The following is a 19,632-nucleotide window of genomic DNA, read 5'->3' as shown; positions in this document are numbered from 1 at the left end:
GGTAGAATTCGGCTGTGAATCTGTCTGGTCCTGGACTCTTTTTGGTTGGTAAGCTATTGATTATTGCCACAATTTCAGAGCTTGTTATTGTTCTATTCAGAGATTCAACTTCTTCCTGGTTTAGTCTTGGGAGGGTGTATGTGTCGAGGAATTTATCCATTTCTTCTAGATTTTCTAGTTTATTTGCGTAGAGGTGTTTATAGTATTCTCTGATGGTAGTTTGTATTTCTGTGGGATCGATCGTGATATCCCCTTTATCATTTTTTATTGCTTCTATTTGATTCTTCTCTCTTTTCTTCTTTATTAGTCTTGCTAGTGGTCTGTCAATTTTGTTGATCCTTTCAAAAAACCAGCTCCTGAATTCATTAATTTTTTGAAGGGTTTTTTGTGTCTCTATTTCCTTCAGTTCTACTCTGATTTTAGTTATTTCTTCCCTTCTGCTAGCGTTTGAATGTGTTTGCTCTTGCTTTTCTAGTTCTTTTAATTGTGATATTAGGGTGTCAATTTTGGATCTTTTCTGCTTTCTCTTTTGGGTATTTAGTGCTATAAGTTTCCCTCTACACACTGCTTTGAATGTGTCCCAAAGATTCTGGTATGTTGTGTCTTTGTTCTCGTTGGTTTCAAAGCACATCTTTATTTCTGCCTTCATTTCGTTGTGTACCCAGTAGTCATTCAGGAGCAAGTTGTTCAGTTTCCATGTAGTTGAGCGGTTTTGTGTGAGTGTCTTAATCCTGAGTTCTAGTTTGATTGCACTGTGGTCTGAGAGACAGTTTGTTATAATTTCTGTTCTTTTACATTTGCTGAGGAGAGCTTTACTTCCAAGTATGTGGTCAGTTTTGGAATAGGTGTGGTGTGGTGTTGAAAGAAATGTATATTCTGTTGATTTGGGGTGTAGAGTTCTGTAGATGTCTATTAGGTCCGCTTGGTGCACAGCTGAGTTCAATTCCTGGATATCCTTGTTAACTTTCTGTCTGGTTGATCTGTCTAATGTTGACAGTGGGGTGTTAAAGTCTCCCATTATTATTGTGTGGGAGTCTAAGTCTCTTTGTAGGTCACTCAGGACTTGCTTTATGAATCTGGGTGCTCCTGTATTGGGTGCATATATATTTAAGATAGTTAGCTCTTCTTGTTGAATTGATCCCTTCACCATTATGTAATGGCCTTCTTTGTCTCTTTTGATCTTTGTTGGTTTAAAGTCTGTTTTATCAGAGACTAGGATTGCAACCCCTGCCTTTTTTTGTTTTCCATTTGCTTGGTAGATCTTCCTCCATCCTTTTATTTTGAGCCTATGTGTGTCTCTACACGTGAGATGGGTTTCCTGAATACAGCACACTGATGGGTCTTGACTCTTTATCCAATTTGCCAGTCTGTGTCTTTTAATTGGAGCATTTGGTCCATTTACATTTAAAGTTAATATTGTTATGTGTGAATTTGATCCTGTCATGATGATGTTAGCTGGTTATTTTGCTCGTTAGTTGATACAGTTTCTTCCTAGCATTGATGGTCTTTACAATTTGGCATGATTTTGCAGTGGCTGGTACTGATTGTTCCTTTCCATGTTTAGTGCTTCCTTCAGGAGCTCTTTTAGGGCAGGCCTGGTGGTAACAAAATCTCTCAGCATTTGCTTTTCTGTAAAGGATTTTATTTCTCCTTCACTTATGAAGCTTAGTTTGGCTGGATATGAAATTCTGGTTTGAAAATTCTTTTCTTTAAGAATCTTGAATATTGGCCCCCACTGTCTTCTGGCTTGTAGAGTTTTGCCGAGAGATCCGCTGTTGGTCTGAGGGGCTTCCCTTTGTGGGTAACTCGACCTTTCTCTCTGGCTGCCCTTAACGTTTTTTCCTTCATTTCCACTTTGGTGAATCTGACAATTATGTGTCTTGGAGTTGCTCTTTTCGAGGAGTATCTTTGTGGCGTTCTCTGTATTTCCTGAATCTGAATGTTGGCCTGCCTTGCTAGATTGGGGAAGTTCTCCTGGATAATATCCTGCAGAGTGTTTTCCAACTTGGTTCCATTCTCCCTGTCACTTTCAGGTACACCAATCAGACGTAGATTTGGTCTTTTCACATAGTCTCATATTTCTTGGAGGCTTTGTTCATTTCTTTTCATTCTTTTTTCTCTAAACTTCCCTTCTCACTTCATTTCCTCTTCCATCACTGATACCCTTTCTTCCAGTTGATCACATCGGCTCCTGAGGCTTCTGCAATTTTCACCTAGTTCTCCAGCCTTGGCTTTCAGCTCCATCAGCTCCCTTAAGCACTTCTCTATATTGGTTATTCTAGTTATACATTCGTCTAAATTTTTTTCAAAGTTTTCAACTTCTTTGCCTTTGGTTTGAATTTCCTCCTGTAGCTCGGAGTAGTTTGATCGTCTGAAGCCTTCTTCTCTCAACTCGTCAAAGTCATTCTCCGTCCAGCTTTGTTGCGTTGCTGGTGAGGAGCTGCGTTCCTTTGGAGGAGGAGAGGCGCTCTGCTTTTTAGAGTTTCCAGTTTTTGTGTTCTGTTTTTTCCCCATCTTTGTGGTTTTATCTACTTTTGGTCTTTGATGATGGTGATGTACAGACGGGTTTTTGGTGTGGATGTCCTTTCTGTTTGTTAGTTTTCCTTCCTACAGACAGGACCCTCAGCTGCAGGTGTGTTGGAGTTTGCTAGAGGTCCACTCCAGACCCGGTTTGCCTGGGTACCAGCAGTGGTGGCTGCAGAACAGCGGATTTTCATGAACCACGAATGCTGCTGTCTGATCGTTCCTCTGGAAGTTTTGTCTGAGAGGAGTACCCGGCCATGTGAGGTGTCAGTCTGCCCCTACTTGGGGGTGCCTCCCAGTTAGGCTGCTCCAGGGCCAGGGGTCAGGGACCCACTTGAGGATGCAGTCTGCCCGTTCTCAGATCTCCAGCTGCGTGCTGGGAGAACCACTGCTCTCTACAAAGCTGTTCAGACAGGGACATTTAAGTCTGCAGAGGTTACTGCTGTCTTTTTGTTTGTCTGTGCCCTTACCCCAGAGGTGCAGCCTACAGAGGCAGGCAGGCCTCCTTGAGCTATGGTGGGCGCTACCCAGTTGGAGCTTCCTGGCTGCTTTGTTTACCTAAGCAAGCCTGGGCAATGGCGGGCGCCCCTCCCCCAGCCTCGCTGCCGCCTTGCAGTTTGATCTCAGACTGCTGTCCTAGCAATCAGCGAGACTCCGTGGGCATAGGACCCTCTGATCCATGTGCGGGATATAATCTCCTGGTGCGCTGTTTTTTAGGCCCGTCGGAAAAGCACAGTATTAGGGTGGGAGTGACCCGATTTTCCAGGTGCCCTCTGTCACCCCTTTCTTTGACTAGGAAAGGGACTCCCTGACCCCTTGTGCTTCCCGAGTGAGGCAATACTTCTCCCTGCTTTGGCTCGCGCATGGTGCGCTGCACCCGCTGTCCTGCGCCCGCTGTCTGGCACTCGCTAGTGAGATGAACCCGGTACCTCAGATGGAAATGTAGAAATCACCCATCTTCTGTGTCGCTCATGCTGAGAGCTGTAGACCAGAGCTGTTCCTATTCGGTCATCTTGCCTGCCCTCCGGGCCATTCTTCAAAAGTAAACATTTTAAACAGTGGAATGCTAATGTTATTTCTAATAACAAGTATGTCCTCTATTATCATTATTATCATTATCATTATTTAGTTTTGTTCTAGCATGTTCAATGAGGTAAAAAATGAAATAATCTGTATGAACATTAGAAAAGAAGAGGAAAAATACATTTTATTTTGCTGATATGATTGTATGCTTATGATATCCAAAAGGTACCAGTAAAATATTATCAGACTTAATAACATAATTTGGTGAATAGTTGTATATAAAATACACAGAAATTGGTAGCCTTTCTCAGTGCTGATAATAATGTTATTAAAGAAAAATTGGAAAAAGTAATCAATTAAAAGTAGTTTCAAAAACTAGAAAATCCTTAGGAATAAAGTTAACAAAAGAAATACACTTCTGTAGGAAGAAATTTGTAAAAATCTAATTGAAAGACATTACACTGGAATTGAAATGAAGGAAAGAGCATGCTGGCTTTAAAAATATGTTCCCAATTCTTATAATATTGTGTTGCCATGCAAAAACTATATCATAATAATCTTTTACCAAAAATTGTTTAAAAGTTAATTGCAGTTCTAGTTAAAATTCCTTTATGGTTTACATTGGAATTGGGTAACATAATGTTCATACTTGTTGACTAAGAAAATTATGGAGAAAAAAGTGAGAAATGAATAGCTTTACCAGATATTAAAATAAATTCTAAAGCTACTGTAATTTCAATAGTCTGTTGGGAATTTAATATGATAAATGTGAAAATTTGAGCTCAATGGGAAAATGATAATCATGCATTTGGAATTATCTGTTCATCTGAAAGAAAAGTGAATCTTTGGTCTCTTACAATACCTAAATAAATTCTAAGTATACTAGAGACTTACATGGAAGAATATGAATTCTGGACTATATGCATGAATTAGAAACTTGGGAGAAGTTTCTAACCAACATAGGAAACGCAGGAGCTATGAAAGAAAAATAAGTCTAATCATATAATGATTTTTTTGTAACTTATATGTGGGATCTCATTGGCAGCAAACTCAATAGATAAGCGGTATGTTGGGAAAAATATTTATACTTCAAATTACAGATAAATGGTTGATATCTATGATATTTAAAAAAACTACAAATTAGTGCCAAAGACAATCCAGTATAAAAAACAGGGAGAGAGATGAATAGTTGACAGAAATGCGAATCCCAATAGACTAATGACACATAGGAAGATGATTAATAGTACTTTAGGATATGCAGATTAAAGTAACATTGAGTTTTTGTTTTTTTGAGACAGAGTCTTGCTCTTGTTGCCCAGGCTGGAGTGCAGTGCACGATCTTGGCTCACTGCAACATCTGCCTCCTGGCTTCAAGTGATTTTCCTTCCTCAGCCTCCCAAGTAGCTGGGATTACAGGTGCCCGCCACCATGCCCATGCTAATTTTTTTTTTTTTTTTTTTTGAGACGGAGTCTTGCTCTGTCACCCAGGCTGGAGTGCTGCGGCACGATCTTGGCTCACTGCAACTTCCGCCTCCAGGTTCAAGTGATTCTCCTGCCTCAGCCTCCCGAGTAGCTGGGACTACAGGTGGGTGCCACCACAGCCGGCTTATTTTTGTATTTTTAGTAGAGATGGGGTTTCACCATATTGGCCAGACTGGCTTGAACTCCTGATCTCAAGTGATTCATCTGCCTTGGCTTCCCGAAGTACAGGGATTACAGGCTTGAGCCACTGTGCCTGGCTGAGATATCATCATATATCCAAAATTAAAAATGTTATGGCTCCACTCAATATTGGTGGCAAATTAGAGCAAAAGGCATTTGTGGTAGAAATGTGACATTTACTTCTTTTCTTGGAAAGCAGTTTTGGCAGTTTTACCCCTAGAATTTATCTCATAAAAATAAAAGCATAAATATGTAAGGATATATGCATTTTTCAAAGCAAGGATCTTTTTGCAGTATTTTTATTAGTGGTAAAAAACTGGAAACAAGGTGGGAAAAGTTGAGTACATTTGATACATTTTGGCCTTGTAACATGCAGCCATTAAAAAGAATGGAGTTCTGTGTATACCAATTAATGTAGTTATATTCCACTGTTTGCTATGAGATGAGAAAAATAAGATGTGAAGAAGCATATGTGGGGACAACTTCATTCCCAAAGAAACAAAATAGAATTTTAAATCTCTACATATGTTTGTACGTGGTTATTTAAGGATGGAGAAGAAGGTATGGAGTGATACATATCAGGTTGTCATTGCTGGTCACCTGGAGTTGTGGAGAAAGGTAGGGGAAAAATCAAGAATGGGAAAGTAGGAGGGATGGAAAAAGATTCAGTAGTTTTATAGGCTTGTATTTGAATAAAGCCCAAGTAGAATACTGACAGTGCATTAATAAAAGGCATTGAGGCAAAAAAGATACCTCCTGATGCACACAGGATTTATGGGACACATTAATGGTCTAGAGTTGTATTGTAAAAGGTATGTTAGCCACAATTTATTAAGGGTTATTAGCAATTTATTAAGGAGGAGACATTAGATAATGACATCAAGGCTGGGTGCAATGGCTCATGCCTACAATCCCAGCTACTCAGGAGGCCTAGGTGGGAGGATTGCTTGTATCAAGGAATTCAACACCAGCCTTGGAAACATGGCATACTGTGCCTCTACAAAGAAATACAGAAATTATCTGGGCGTGGTGGCACCTGCCTGTGGACTCTGAGAGGCTGAGGTTGCAGTGAGCCGAGATCGTGCCACTGCAGTCCAGCCTGAGTAACAGCATGAGACCCTGTCTCAAAAAACAAACAAAAAGAACATACTATATATTTATTATATTTTAAGATAGTCTCGTATATTTTCATGTATTCAAATTTTTATTCGGTGTCTACTCTGCCAGATACCTTTCTAGGCATTTGGGATATATCAGAGATTACATCCTAGAAGGAGGCAAGAGATATGAAACAATATATAATAAGTAATTTATATAGAATATGAGAAAGCCATAAGTGTTTTGGAAGTGATTAAAGAAAACTAGAGTGTACACTAAGAAGGATACAGGGAGTTTTGGTGGACAAATTTGTGATTTTATATACGGTGTTCAGAGCCTCCTTGGGAAGGTGATATTTGAGTAGAGGCTTGCAGGTATTGTGGGAGTAAACCACACATATACCTGGGGAGATCATTTTGGGCAGATGGAATGGTCAATGGAAAGCCCTTTTGTGTTTGGAGAGGCAGAAGGGAGCAGAGTGATCTAGGGACAAAGAAGTAGGAGATAATGTCAGAGAAAGACAGGAAGTAAGGGAGGTGATGGAGGTAGGTGAGATCAGTAGTGCCTTGTAGACAGACCCCTGGCAGGCCTTGAGCAGCAGAGTGATAAGATCTGATTTACATTTTTAAAGGATTACTTAGGTTTTGTTGAGAACAGATTGTGGGGGCGGGGTGGGCAAAGATAGAAGGGAAGAGGCCAGTTGGGAGGCCTCTGCAGTAATCCAAGTGAGAGATGATCGTGGCATGTGTTAGGTTGGTAACAGTGGAGGTGGTAAGACCCAATCAGGTTTTGGATATATTTTGAAACAAAAACCCACAGAATTTTTTTTGACACATTGGATGTTGTATGTAGAAGAAAGAAGAGTAAAGTTAGCTGGAGAGAATTACCGTAAAACAGAAAAAAGCAGGAGGTAAAGAGTGACAGAACAATTGAGAGGGACAGAGGGAGAATAAGAACCTCAAGAAGCAGGAGTTTAACACAAAGAAATGTATCTCTAATTTTGGTTTATAGCAGGTGTGTGTGTTTGCATGTGTATGTGTTTGTATATATTAGGGTTGGGATCTTTCTGTACTAAGTAAGTCACATCTGAAGACTGCTGTCTTCTCTTTTGCATAGGCTAGCTCCGAATAGAGTTACTACAATTAAATAGAAATAAACAATTGAATAGATAATAGATAAAATACAATTAAACAATTGAATAGATAAGTGGGTTATTAATATTACAAATATTAAGATACTAAGTGAGAAAAGGAAAACTGGGTGTTTTCTGGGAACTAAGTCAAGTACAAATTGAAACCAGTGTGGAAAGTGCAGTCAAGAAGGGAATGAGATAATAACAGGAATTCTTCTCTAGAAAGGGGAAGACCAAGGAAAGGAGGTAACACTAGCAATGAAATAGTTCATTACAGTGGTAGCATTTGAAAAGTTATAACCTTGAAGAGTTTAGTCATAGCAGTCAGAGAAAAGACTGATGTCCAGCTGGCTGGCTGACTTTTTATTTTCCCACACATTATGTCATCTGCTCTTAGTGTTGATTCTTAGCAGTTTAAGGTAGACTTAAAGTTTGTTCAGAAAGGTGCAATTTTCATTTTCTTGAAGTTGATATTGAAAAGTGGTGAAGCACGACTGGGCATGATAGCTCACGCCTGTAATCCCAACACTTTGGGAGTTCGAGGTGGGTGGATTGCTTGAGCTCAGGAATTCTAGATCAGCAACATGGCAAAACCCTGTCTCTACTTGATATCTATATCTGTATCTATATCTATCTATATCTGTATCTATATCTATATATGTATATATATATATATAATTAGAAAAGTAGTGAAAGTGTTTTGTAAAATCAGAAATCTCATTACATAGTTATTCTTCAAGTTGTATTTACTCATTTATCTATTCAATCAGTGTTTACTGAATATCAACTTTGTATTCAAGCACTAGGAATTAAAAGATGAATGAATCACACACTCTGTCATAAAGTACCTCACAGTTTAGAGGTATGTCATTATGTGAGTACTTGAAAATTTCATTTCGATTTTCCTCGAAAATCGAAAAGTGAATAGATTCATTCACTTTTGCTACAGTTTAATATATAATACAGTGTTTAGCAAGAAAGGGTGTCTAATATAAAATGTGCCATTTAGCCTATAGCAACTTTATATACTTTAAAACCTTATTAACTCCACAGTATTTGAGACAGCAATTATTTCTTAGGCCTTGTGTGTTCCTTTAAGTCAGAGATCCAGGTTTGACATATTTTTGCTAGACATTCTGAAAATGTTTTGAAGCTAATATTGGAGTCCCTGTATGTTTAAGGACTCTACTGAGTAGGAGGATGAACACGCTGCTAAGACATTACTGGTGATTTTTGATTACAAGTTGATATTTAAGTCTCTGCTTCTAGTTCTGCTGTTTAAATGAGTCTCATTCAGCAGAGCAAAAATTGAAATGTTTTAAATCATTTTGGTACCTGTAATTGTCCATAAACAATCAATTTCAACTTTATGAACTCCCAAATCTTTGGTACACCAAGGGTTGTACTAATAACTGTTCTAATTGGTCTTTGTGGCTGCATGTTTAAATGTTGGAAATGAGACTTTAATGTGAACATGCAGTAAATCTTAACCACAGAGGCACACACAGGTCCCCCTGTAATGTGGACCGGGAAAGAGACACATGTAAACAGACATATTCCTCATCTGAATACGTGGAGCCATACTTCCATAGAATTGCATTCAATGTTTATATATAGAGAGATGGCAATGAAAAACTGCTGTTTGTATGGGTTTACTGTGTATTTTGATCTCTAGGTTATTTACTTCTTCTAAATGTGTAGGGATGATATTAAAACATGCTGGTATCAGTTAATTTAATTAAAATAATAAAAAGTTATATAATTGGGGAGGAGTCATATGCCTTCATTGACCTTAGGAGAAAAAGATTGTTGAGTAAAAATATTTTAATATAATAAATAGTTTTGGATAATAGTTTTTTTGTTACACATAAAAGACATGAATAATTTAAAGCTTAAGTTATGATGTGATTATAATTTCTGTTGCATTTGGGACCCTTTATTCATGTGAATGTCCTAAAAATATTTGGTCACAGACTGTAAACAACATAAGGAAATCAATTTTCTCAGAAGCTTTTCTAAAGACTTAGAAATATTAAACAAATGCATTCAATACAATGGATGCCGTAAAGCATCAGATAAAATATTAATTTTAATTTTTAATCTATGAGTTGCTCTCTCAAAAGATTATGGATTTAATAACAGTTTATTGAAATGAGAGCTAAAAGATGTGTCTATACAAGTTCGGTTTCATTCATACTTTGACTTTTAAAGTCAAACACTGATTTTCATCATGTTAAACTTCTAAAGAGCAATGAAAAGAAGATTTTTGGCCAGAGTAAGGAGGCAAACATTTTATAAGAAGGGGAAGTTCAGTAGTGCTAAATAATATAAAACTTGGCTTTAAAAGAAGTCTTTAATTGAATTATTTATCAGTGATGAAGTTGAACTTATACAATTCCTCTTTAGGTTCCAAATAATGAAGTTCATTTAGTATTATTATTATTGCGGTTGTTATTATTATTGTTGAGTTGGGGTCTTTGTCTGTTGCCTATGCTGGAGTGCAGTGGTGTGATCATAGTAACTACAGCCTCAAATATCTGAGCTCAGGAGATTTTCCCACTTCAGCCCACATTGACCTGAGTAGCTGGGACTACAGGTGCATGCCATCACACCCAGCTAATTTTTAAGTTTTTTGTAGAGGTGAAGTCTCAGTATGTTGCCCAGGCTGGTCTCAAACTTCTAGGCACAAGCGATCCTTCCTTTGGCCTCCCAGAGTGCTGAGATTATACACATGAGCCACTGTGCCTGGCCACAAAGTTCATTTATTCATTCAACAAATATTTGCTGTGCATCAGCCACTTTTCTATGGGCAGGATATATAGCCTTGAGTAAAACAAAAATTCCTGCCTTCATTGTGTTTATATTCTGGTTGGGTTAGACATAATAAATATAACACATACATAAAATATATCATTGGGTGGTGATTAGGGAGTATGAAGGTCTGATTGTACTTTTAAATGGTAGTCAAGGATGCCTTGTTAAGAAGGAGATATCTAAGCTAAAGACTGAAGCACACAAGGGAGTGAGCCATCTGGGGTAAGACTGCCTTGATTGGAGGGAACAGACAGTACAAAGTCTGTGTGAGATGGGAACATGCTTGGCTCTTTGATTCTTAACCAGAGGCCAGTGTGGCTGGAGTGAGCCAGAAGGACATTAATAGAAGATGAGGTAATAGGGATAATAAAGGTGTTACAAAGATCCCAAGGTAAGTTTATTTTTTGTTTAATTGTGCTTTCATTTATTGTATTTTATTTTTTGAGCTCTCTGTCGCCCAGGCTGGAGGGCAGTGGAGAGCAATCATGTCTCACTGCAGCCTTGATCTCCCAGGCTCAAGTGATCCTCCCACCTCAGCCTCTGGAGTAGCTGAGACGACAGGTGTGTGTGCCACCACACCCAGCTAATTTTTAAATATTTTTGTAGAGGTGAGGGTCTCACTATGTTGCTTAAGCTGGTCCCAAACTCCTGGGCTCAAGTGATCTTTCTGCCTTGCCCTCCCAAAATGCTGAGATTACAGACATGGGCCACTGTGCCTAGCCTAATTGTTCTTTTAGAAATAGTGTCAGTCAAATGGACTTGCCATTGAAGATTTATAAGAACACTGTGCAGTAGATTTAAACAGTTTGGATGTCATTATACTTGAGATTTTGTTCATTCTTCCATCTGCCTGTCCATCCATCTGCCTGTCTGGGTTAGCAGGCTAGGTAATCATATGTGATCCTGTTTTCAACAAGGATGTAAACTGTTTTAGATCAGTTTACATATGTATCTACATATAGGATGGTTAAAAATAATCATAGAAGAGGAATTAATATCCCTAAATATTAGATTCTTTATGGGAGTGGGCAGCTATCAGGTAGAGTGAAAAGATCCTTGACTTTGTGTTCGTATGGATTTCTTTTACATTCCAGGCCAAATGGTGTACAACCTTGGGCAAATTATACAATCTCTCCCACTCTCAGTCTTCACATGTGAAAAACTGGGTAATAAAAATACTAATCTTCTAAAGGTTTAAGCTTAGAAATAATGTTATATAAAGGGTGTACACAGTGCCTCTCCTGCTGGAGGCTCTTAATAAATGGTAACTAATGTCTTCATGTGAATAAGAGATAAGGATGGTAAGGATAATTATTAATATTATTATTGAAAATATTTTTAAAATTAACCATCTTTACCATTGTTAAGTGTACAGCTCAGTGCCAATAAATACATTTATTTCCCTTTTCCCTCCATTTCACTCCTCCCTCCCCACTCCCCTTCCTGGCCTCTGGTGATGGCAAGTGTACTCCATATGTCATGAGATCCACTGGTTTGAGCTCTCACATATGAATGAGAACTTGTGACATTTGTGTATTGGAATGGTAGGGATTATTGAGGCCCACGGTTAACCTAGAAAGTGTATACAAGTTAATTTTTAAAATTGTCATTCTTTGAGAGCTTTTCTTGGCTACTAAAAAGTGTCAACATGTAGTGATTAGAATTTTCCCTCCTTTTCCATTAACTCTTGAAGATGCTAAGGGGACATTAATTATGAAGGTCTGTAAAGCAGCACCTTGATTTACCTCTAAGAAAGACAACATAGAGTTAGATATAAAGCTGTATTGGGCATATCTGTTCTCAGGTTGGAATGCCTGTGTTTGATTGTTATAGGCAGAGAGAATTATAGTCCTTGTGATGTTGTACTCAGTAACATCTGCACAGAGGCTTCTTCCCCTCTACTCTTCATGGCACTTTCTATATGCTTCTGCTACCATTTACATATGCATATTTTAGCATTATATGATAAGTTGCATTGAGGACATTTTTCTTGCCTTTGATTAGATTAAATCTTCTTTAAGTAAGGGGTGGTATCTTCAATTTTGTATTTTTAGTGTGGAGCACAGCACAGGGTTGGTAAATTGGCAACATGAGGGCAGGAATTTCTTATTTCTTTTGTTCACTAATATATGTTAAGCACTAGAACAGTGCTTGGCCCATAGTAGTTACTCAGTATGTATTTGTTGGATGAATGAATCCTGTATGCCAAAGATAAAAGTCTTAATATTTAAGAATGTTCTTTTGGCACTATATTGGTTCAGATTTGACAAAATGGTGTAGAACTGATTAATAGGTAAATTCCACCAGAACTTGCGGTCAACCAACACCTTTGCTTTAGACTGCCTCCTGTTTGGGAGGGCAAGAATTTAGCTAATTTGGATCTTGAGCTTAATAAACACTAACATGGTCAAAAGTCAGTTAGCAGGAGAGAAAAATGGAAATAAAAGAGCTAAATATTTTGCAGATTCATTAACCAATCCATCATTAATTAATCCTTAAACATTGTATGTTAGTAGCCACTAGAAAGGGAAATCTTCTTGTGGGGAAGATATAGTGCTGGGAAATTTGTAAATTATAAACTACAAAGTTAAAGTAGTAAATAAAGGAAATTAGGAAATGTATTTAAAAAGCCAGTATTATATATAGTAGTATATTTTTATAGTATATAAATACATATTACTATAGTTATAAATGTGTTAATATATAGTCTGTATTTATAACATATAAATATAGTAGTATAAACATATTATACTCTTAAATATTTAAGACTGGTAAATAGTTTGATCATCCTTTTTTATGTTTTTTCAATGAGCTAAAAATTAGATTTTATAGTTAAATTCCATTATTTGAGCATATGTTTTCTTTATTAGAATAAAAAATTGTAAAATGTGATAATATTTATAATTATGCTTATTATTTGTTAGGTATACTGTATTTATATTTAAGGAAACATGAGCAAATGACCAAGAATAATTAAATTATATTGGAATGTTCCTTTCAAGTAGGTGCTTTGGAGTTTTAAATTTAATACTTTAATAATAAATGCAAATTGTTAATTATTGTATTGTTGTTTATTGGTACAATGAAAGTGTTGAAGATATTTTCATAAGAAGAATGGTAGTATAAAATAGATTGAGAATAAAATCAAAGTTAATTGAATATTAGGAACCCTTCACTAGTATATCATTAACTTTTATGTTTTTTTATATCACATTTTTCCACTAGATTACAGAACTACAAAAGAATATATTCTTCCTTGAAGTTTTGCCACAATTTTGTGTATAAAATTCTTTTGAATAAAATGAATATGGAGGTCAGGCACAGTTGCTCAAGCCTGTATTCCCAGCACTTTGGGAGGCCAAGGCAGGCAGATCACTTGAGCTCAGGAGTTCTAGACCAGCCTGGACAACATGGTGAAACCCCGTGTCTACAGTACAAAAATTAGCCTGGCATAGTGGCTTGTGCCTGTAGTCCCAGCTACTTGGGAGACTGAGGTGGGAGAATCACTTGAGTCCAGGAGGTCAAGACTGCAGTGAGCTGTGATCGCGCCACTGCACTCCAGCCTGGGTGATGGGATGAGATCCTGTCTCTGAATGAGTAGAACAGAATAGAATAGAATAGAATAGAATAGAATAGAATAGGGAATATGGAATAACATATAACAAATAACAGCCTCTCAAGCAGCTGGGATTGCAGGCATACACCACCACTCCCAACTAATTTTTGTATTTTTAGTAAAGATGGGGTTTCACCATGTTGGCCAGGCTAGTCTTGAACTCCTGACCTCAGGTGATCCATCTGCCTAAGCCTCCCAAAGTGCTGGGATTACAGGCGTGAGCCACCGCGCCTGGCCAGGAACCAAAATATTTAAATTGAACAAAGGCGTGTCTTTGTTTCTTGCTATGTGAAGTTAAGAAACACACCTTCACGTTAACATGGAAAAACACTTAAAAAGATATGAAAGATAACATTGACATCAGATGAAACCTGATTGTAAAAGCATAATGAATTATTACTATATGCCTTTGGTTTTGAAAAGCAAATAAAGAAACAAAAAGTAAATTTTCCCCAAAGCATTAATAGTCATGAAGCTTATTGAAAGTAGTAAACATTATGAAAACTTGTTGTGTGAAGGTCTAAAAATTCCTGTGTTAGAAGAAAGCTTTCACAGTGTCATGTCATTTTCAGTGAAAGAAGAGCACATTTCAACGTTGAAACTGAGTATTGCATTTTAAAATCCCATCTATTTCAGGAGGATTAATATCCATATTGGACCAGGCATGGTGCCTCATGCCTATAATCCCAGCACTTTGGGAGGCTGAGGTGGGTAGATCGCTTGAGCCCAAGAATTTCATACCAGCCTGGGCAACATGACAAAACCCTGTCTCTACAAAACATACAAAAACAATTAGCTGGGTGTGGTGGCATGCGCCTGTAGTCCCAGCTACTCAGGAACCTGAGGTGAGAGGATCGGTTGAGCCCAGGAGGTTGAGACTGCAGTGAGCCGTGATCATGCCACTGTGCTCCAGTGTGGGTGACAGAATAAGACCTTGCTCAAAAAAAAAAAAAAAAAAAAAAAAGTGTATCTCCTTATTGTAACTTTTAGAGTACTGTTTCTACAGACTAGTATAACTGTTGCCTTTTCACAGCTTTATGCATAGTTGTTAGAACAGTAATCCTTTCCCATAATATGTCTATTATATTTCAGACCATAAGCCCATTTTAATTATTGTTAATTTTTACTTAATATTTACTATATTTGCTCTTGTCTAAATAGTAATTACTACATTAAATAAGATTTTTATATAACCAACATTTCATTATAACATTATTTCCAAGAACTGTCCTATAAATAATTGAGTAAAACTGACATTTTAAACCACCCCCTCTGTGCTCCATGTTTAACTCTTAATACTGTTCTCATGCTCTGACCCCACTGCTGCCTGTCTCTTTGCTGGTGTTGCTGTCCTCTGTCCTTTGCCTCTTAGTGGTCTCAGTTTTCTCTTAATATGAACAAGCAATGGGAGGAATGGTGCTGCTGTTTCTTCCACCTTGGTCACAAGCTAACCTCTACATTTTTGTCTAAAGAAGTCACTTTTATTCACTAAGTCCTTTCTATTCCCATTCTGTTTCAGTAATGCCTTGATTGGTTGTGTCACCTGTGCAGTAGTTGAAAATGGATATGAGTACACAATTTCAGGACCTCCCTGCTTCCTTGTAGATCATTTGGCCGTATGTAAGTGATTTAACAGTCATGCAGTCAGAATTGTTAGAGTAAATAATTTCCATCTTCATTACTGTATCTTTGTATTCATGAATACTTGCAGGAACATAATATTCTTCAGTTAAATTTAGGCAAGTTTAAAAAAATTAGGCTAAATAAGTAACAAATTTAAAAATCAAGCTAGTTTACATATTTGGAGACTTCCATTTTTGTAACAATGGTGAATGAAGAGTTTCTTTTGAGTACTTTTTAAAATACCAACAATTGATAAAGTGTAAATTTACTTAAGGAATTAATTAATGTAGGTTTTTTGTATGAAAGCAGTCTTGATATCAAATTATGATTATATGTAAATTTTAACTTAGTTACATTATAACTTTCAAAAAATTTCTTAGCCAAAAAAAATTAGCAGAGAGTTTAGTATTTATTTCTAGAAACACAACTAAAGTAGCATGAGTAGAGAGTTTAAAAGGAATAGTAAAACAGATTTCTTTACATGATAGATTATAAGAAAATGTTGGGTGCCAACACCTAATAAGATATTTAAAAATAATATTGCTTTTAGTTATGAATATTTCTATTACTTAGTTTATCATATACCTAATTGTATGGTGGTTCAGGTTGATTTGAGATTACAAACATTGATGTTGAAACTTCATAGCTTTAGACCATCTTTTTTTGTGTGGGTTTGTGTCAGCTAAATTATCAGTTTCATTTGCTCATTTAAAACTGTAATACATAAAAAAATTGGTTAAAAAGGATTACTATACTTTTTTAGACATTGTGCAGATTCCATTTTAGTAGCTCCAAAATAAGACATTGGAGTTGAATTAGGGGAAAACTGATATTATGCAGGAGTGCTGTCCTCACTTTCACCAGAAAATTATTTAAATTGGAATTTCCAAACGTGAGAAATCTGAAAGGAATAAAAAATGCTAGTCCTTAATGTTAGCCGTATGGTTGGTGTTAGCCAAAATGAAGTTCAGGCTGTGATGCTCTGTAGCCACTGTATGACCTACCCAAAGGCAATCAGAACTCACTCGTTTCTTCCTTTTTTCTTTTCTTCCTCTTTTTTTTAAACTAATTGGCCCATGTTTAGTTTACTGAATGTCATCTGGACTCAGTAAAAAGCAAGTGACCTGCATTGAATTAGTGTAATTGTAATACAAACAGAATATTGCATAGTTTTGGTCTTATACAGGAAAGGAGAAAGTTGGAAAGATTTTTCTGTTCGATAAATAGAAACTGAAGATATGGGAATCCAGGCCTGGTTCATACTTGATTTTACCTTTCATGTCTCTTTGTAAGATCAGTATTTGGACTTTTAGGCATTTTTCCTCTGTAAAAAAATATTGGTTTTCATTTTGAAATTTATTATGAAAGAAGTCTGCTTTTTGTAAAAAAAAAATCTTACAATGATGTATATTAAGTCATGGATCTAATTCAATCATAAGAAAGTTAGCATTGTCCAAAATGGAAGTACTTTATGCACTACTAGGATTGTCAGGAACTTGGCATATTATTTTACCTTTATCATGACCAATATTGCAAGGACATTTTCAAATGCTATTTTATTAGTTTTGGATAGTTTATATTTATTACATTCTGTGTCAGATGCGTAATAGCTCCATTTGCTAAGGGGAAAAATAAAGAGCTGACATATTTAAATTTCATTTTAAATAATATGTTTTAAATTTTAACTATATGACTTTGGTCTTATAATTAATTAATTTGATTTTGAAAGTGTCATTTTGAAATGGAATTATTTGGCATCCTGAAATGCATATTCTGTGTAACTTATACTCTTGTAATAGGACACTGCCAGTACAATAACTATAAACAGCTTAGATCTTCCTATTATAATCTTGGAGTGCCTTGTACTTTTTGTCCTTAACACATATTTCTTGAAATATTTCTCTGATTTTTAATTTAATGTTTGGTTTTTCCACTGGATTCCATGTCTCAAGAGAGCAGGTACTGGGTCTTCCCTTGTATTTTAACGTGATAGTCTTTCGTGCCTAACACAATGCCTGGCATATGATAGGCAGTCAGTAAATGTCAGTTAAATAAGTGTAAAAATGAATAAGGAAATTATTTACGTTAGTACTTAGAAAAATCTTGTATCTAAATAGTATCCAAGTACTGAACAATCTAGTAATTGCTTATATAGTATAATTGCAGTGGTAGAATCCTAGCTTTTCTACTTGCTGATTGTATTACCATGCCCAATTTAACCTCTCCATGTCTCACTTTTTTCCCATATGTACAGTGAGAATAATTATAATCTTTATCCTGAGGAGTTGTTATGAGGATTGAATGAGGTAATTCATGTTTCCTTGGGGAATGCCCCACAGAGTTAATTGATATTATTATCATTGTTCTGTTTTTTACTATTTTAGAGGTGCTTTGGAATCATAGAAGGAATGTATGGCTTTATTAGGAAGGGTTGTATTAGGGAAAGCATAAAAAAATAGGTAATGTACTAAAAACTTATTGAAAGATGGTTAGACAATGCCTCATGGCCAAAGGTAAGCCATGCTGAAAAGAAGTTGTACTTTATTTCGTAAGTAATAGGGGAAAGATTGGGGTTTGAAGTAGGGGTTCAGCAATCTGCATTTTAACAAGCCCACCAAGAAATTCTGATGCATAGTAAAATTTAAGAACAATTATTATATGTACATATTTATATAGATGAGAACTATTGTTATATGTACATGTTTATACAGATTAAAAATGTATAGATGTTTTAAATAATATTTTAATTCTGTGTGTTTTTTTACTTAATAATGTAGTCTAGCAAGTTTCTGATCAGTAAACTCAATTTTCTCCTACATGTATTGTAAAATTAGAAATATTTCCTATTAGAAAATAGTTGTCTTCAGATTAAGTTAGTAACCAAAAGTATTCTTTATCCACCTGAAAAGAGGTAGTATAACTTGATGATTAAGATCATGGACTTTGGAGCTAGACTGCCTGGGTTCCATTTTCAACTCTGTCCTTTATTTGCTGAGTATTTGAGGGCAAGTTATTTAACCTTTCTATCCCTCAGTTTTCTCATATATAAAATGGAGAAATACTTCCTCATAGGGTTTTGGTGAGGATTAAAAGAAATAATTTTTGTAAAGCTACTTAGTACATTGCCCCATACATAATAAGTGCTATATAGAGAAAATGTAATAGTAACAACAGTAATTACAACATATGATAACATGAATGTATCAAAAGTTACATAATTAAAGCATTTAACAATAGTGCTGAGACAGCCTAAGCACAGCATGCTTATTGCTTAAAAAGTCCTAGTTAAATGGCCGTATACATATGCCTGAACTTTGGGGCCTCATTTTACCCTTTTCTGGCTGTAGTATTATAGAAGGGTATGCCTCTTTCTTCTTGTTTTTTTTTCTCCTACCCATCACTTATTTCCTGTCTGCTATGGAACTTTACAGGCTCACGTGCTCCTTGATTTAGGAGACAAACAGTTCTCCTTTGGGAGAAGGAAAAAACAGTGAAAATAACCTGGGGATATTGCATTTGAATTATCTCAAAATAGTATAAAAACGCATGCCTGTAGTCCCAGCTACTTGGGAGGCTGAGGTGGGAGAATCACTTGGACCCAGGAAGCGGAGGTGCCAGTGAACTGCTTTTATATGTGGCTCTGAAAGAAAGGGTTAAGACAGCAGTAGAGAACACTGCTGTCTCCATTCCCTGGCTTTCCTCCAGCTTTTATCTCTGTCTTGAATTCTAGACATATTTCTAATAATCTGCTTATATAATTTTCTTTACTATTTTGAGATAATTCAAATCCAATATCTCCAAGTTGTTTTCACTGTTTTTTCATCAGACTTGTTTCTCCCTTTATATTTGAACCAACTATGTATTTGAAACAACTGGTTAGATGGTGGTGCCATTAACCAAGAGTATCCTCCCTCTGTCCAATCTTCCGCCTTTATTTTTTATTTTATTTTGAGACAGGGTCTCACTCTGTCACCCAGACTGGAGTGCAGTGGCACGATCTCCGCTCACTGGAACCTCCGCTTCCTGGGTTCAAGTGATCCTCCCACCTCAGCCTCCCAAGTAGCTGGGACTACAGGCATGCACCACCACCCCTGGTTAATTTTTGTATATATATATATTTTTTTTCTTTTAGAGACAGGGT

The 19,632-nt window shown here is 36.5% G+C and overlaps 1 protein-coding gene across 12 annotated transcripts in view; it reads left to right on the top strand.

Annotated features, from left to right (window-relative positions):
- STK3 (serine/threonine kinase 3) overlaps positions 1-19,632 on the top strand; it is a 459,940-nt gene that overhangs the window by 171,971 nt on the left and 268,337 nt on the right. Inside the window, exons 1-2 of one of the 12 annotated variants that reach the window (XM_063816450.1) lie at positions 15,388-15,488; positions 17,746-17,797. The exons of 10 other annotated variants lie outside the window; for them this stretch is intronic. The gene's annotated coding sequence lies outside the window, so the exon portion shown is untranslated. Of the gene's footprint in view, positions 1-15,387; positions 15,489-17,745; positions 17,798-19,632 lie in introns of those variants that run through there. One more of the 12 variants, XM_063816452.1, reaches the window with a different exon arrangement.

The sequence above is a fragment of the Pan troglodytes genome, chromosome 7, assembly GCF_028858775.2.
Source record: "Pan troglodytes isolate AG18354 chromosome 7, NHGRI_mPanTro3-v2.0_pri, whole genome shotgun sequence".
Lineage (NCBI taxonomy): Eukaryota > Metazoa > Chordata > Mammalia > Primates > Hominidae > Pan > Pan troglodytes.
Note: the sequence above shows the minus strand (reverse complement) of the source record. Positions and strands in the feature narration are given on the sequence as shown.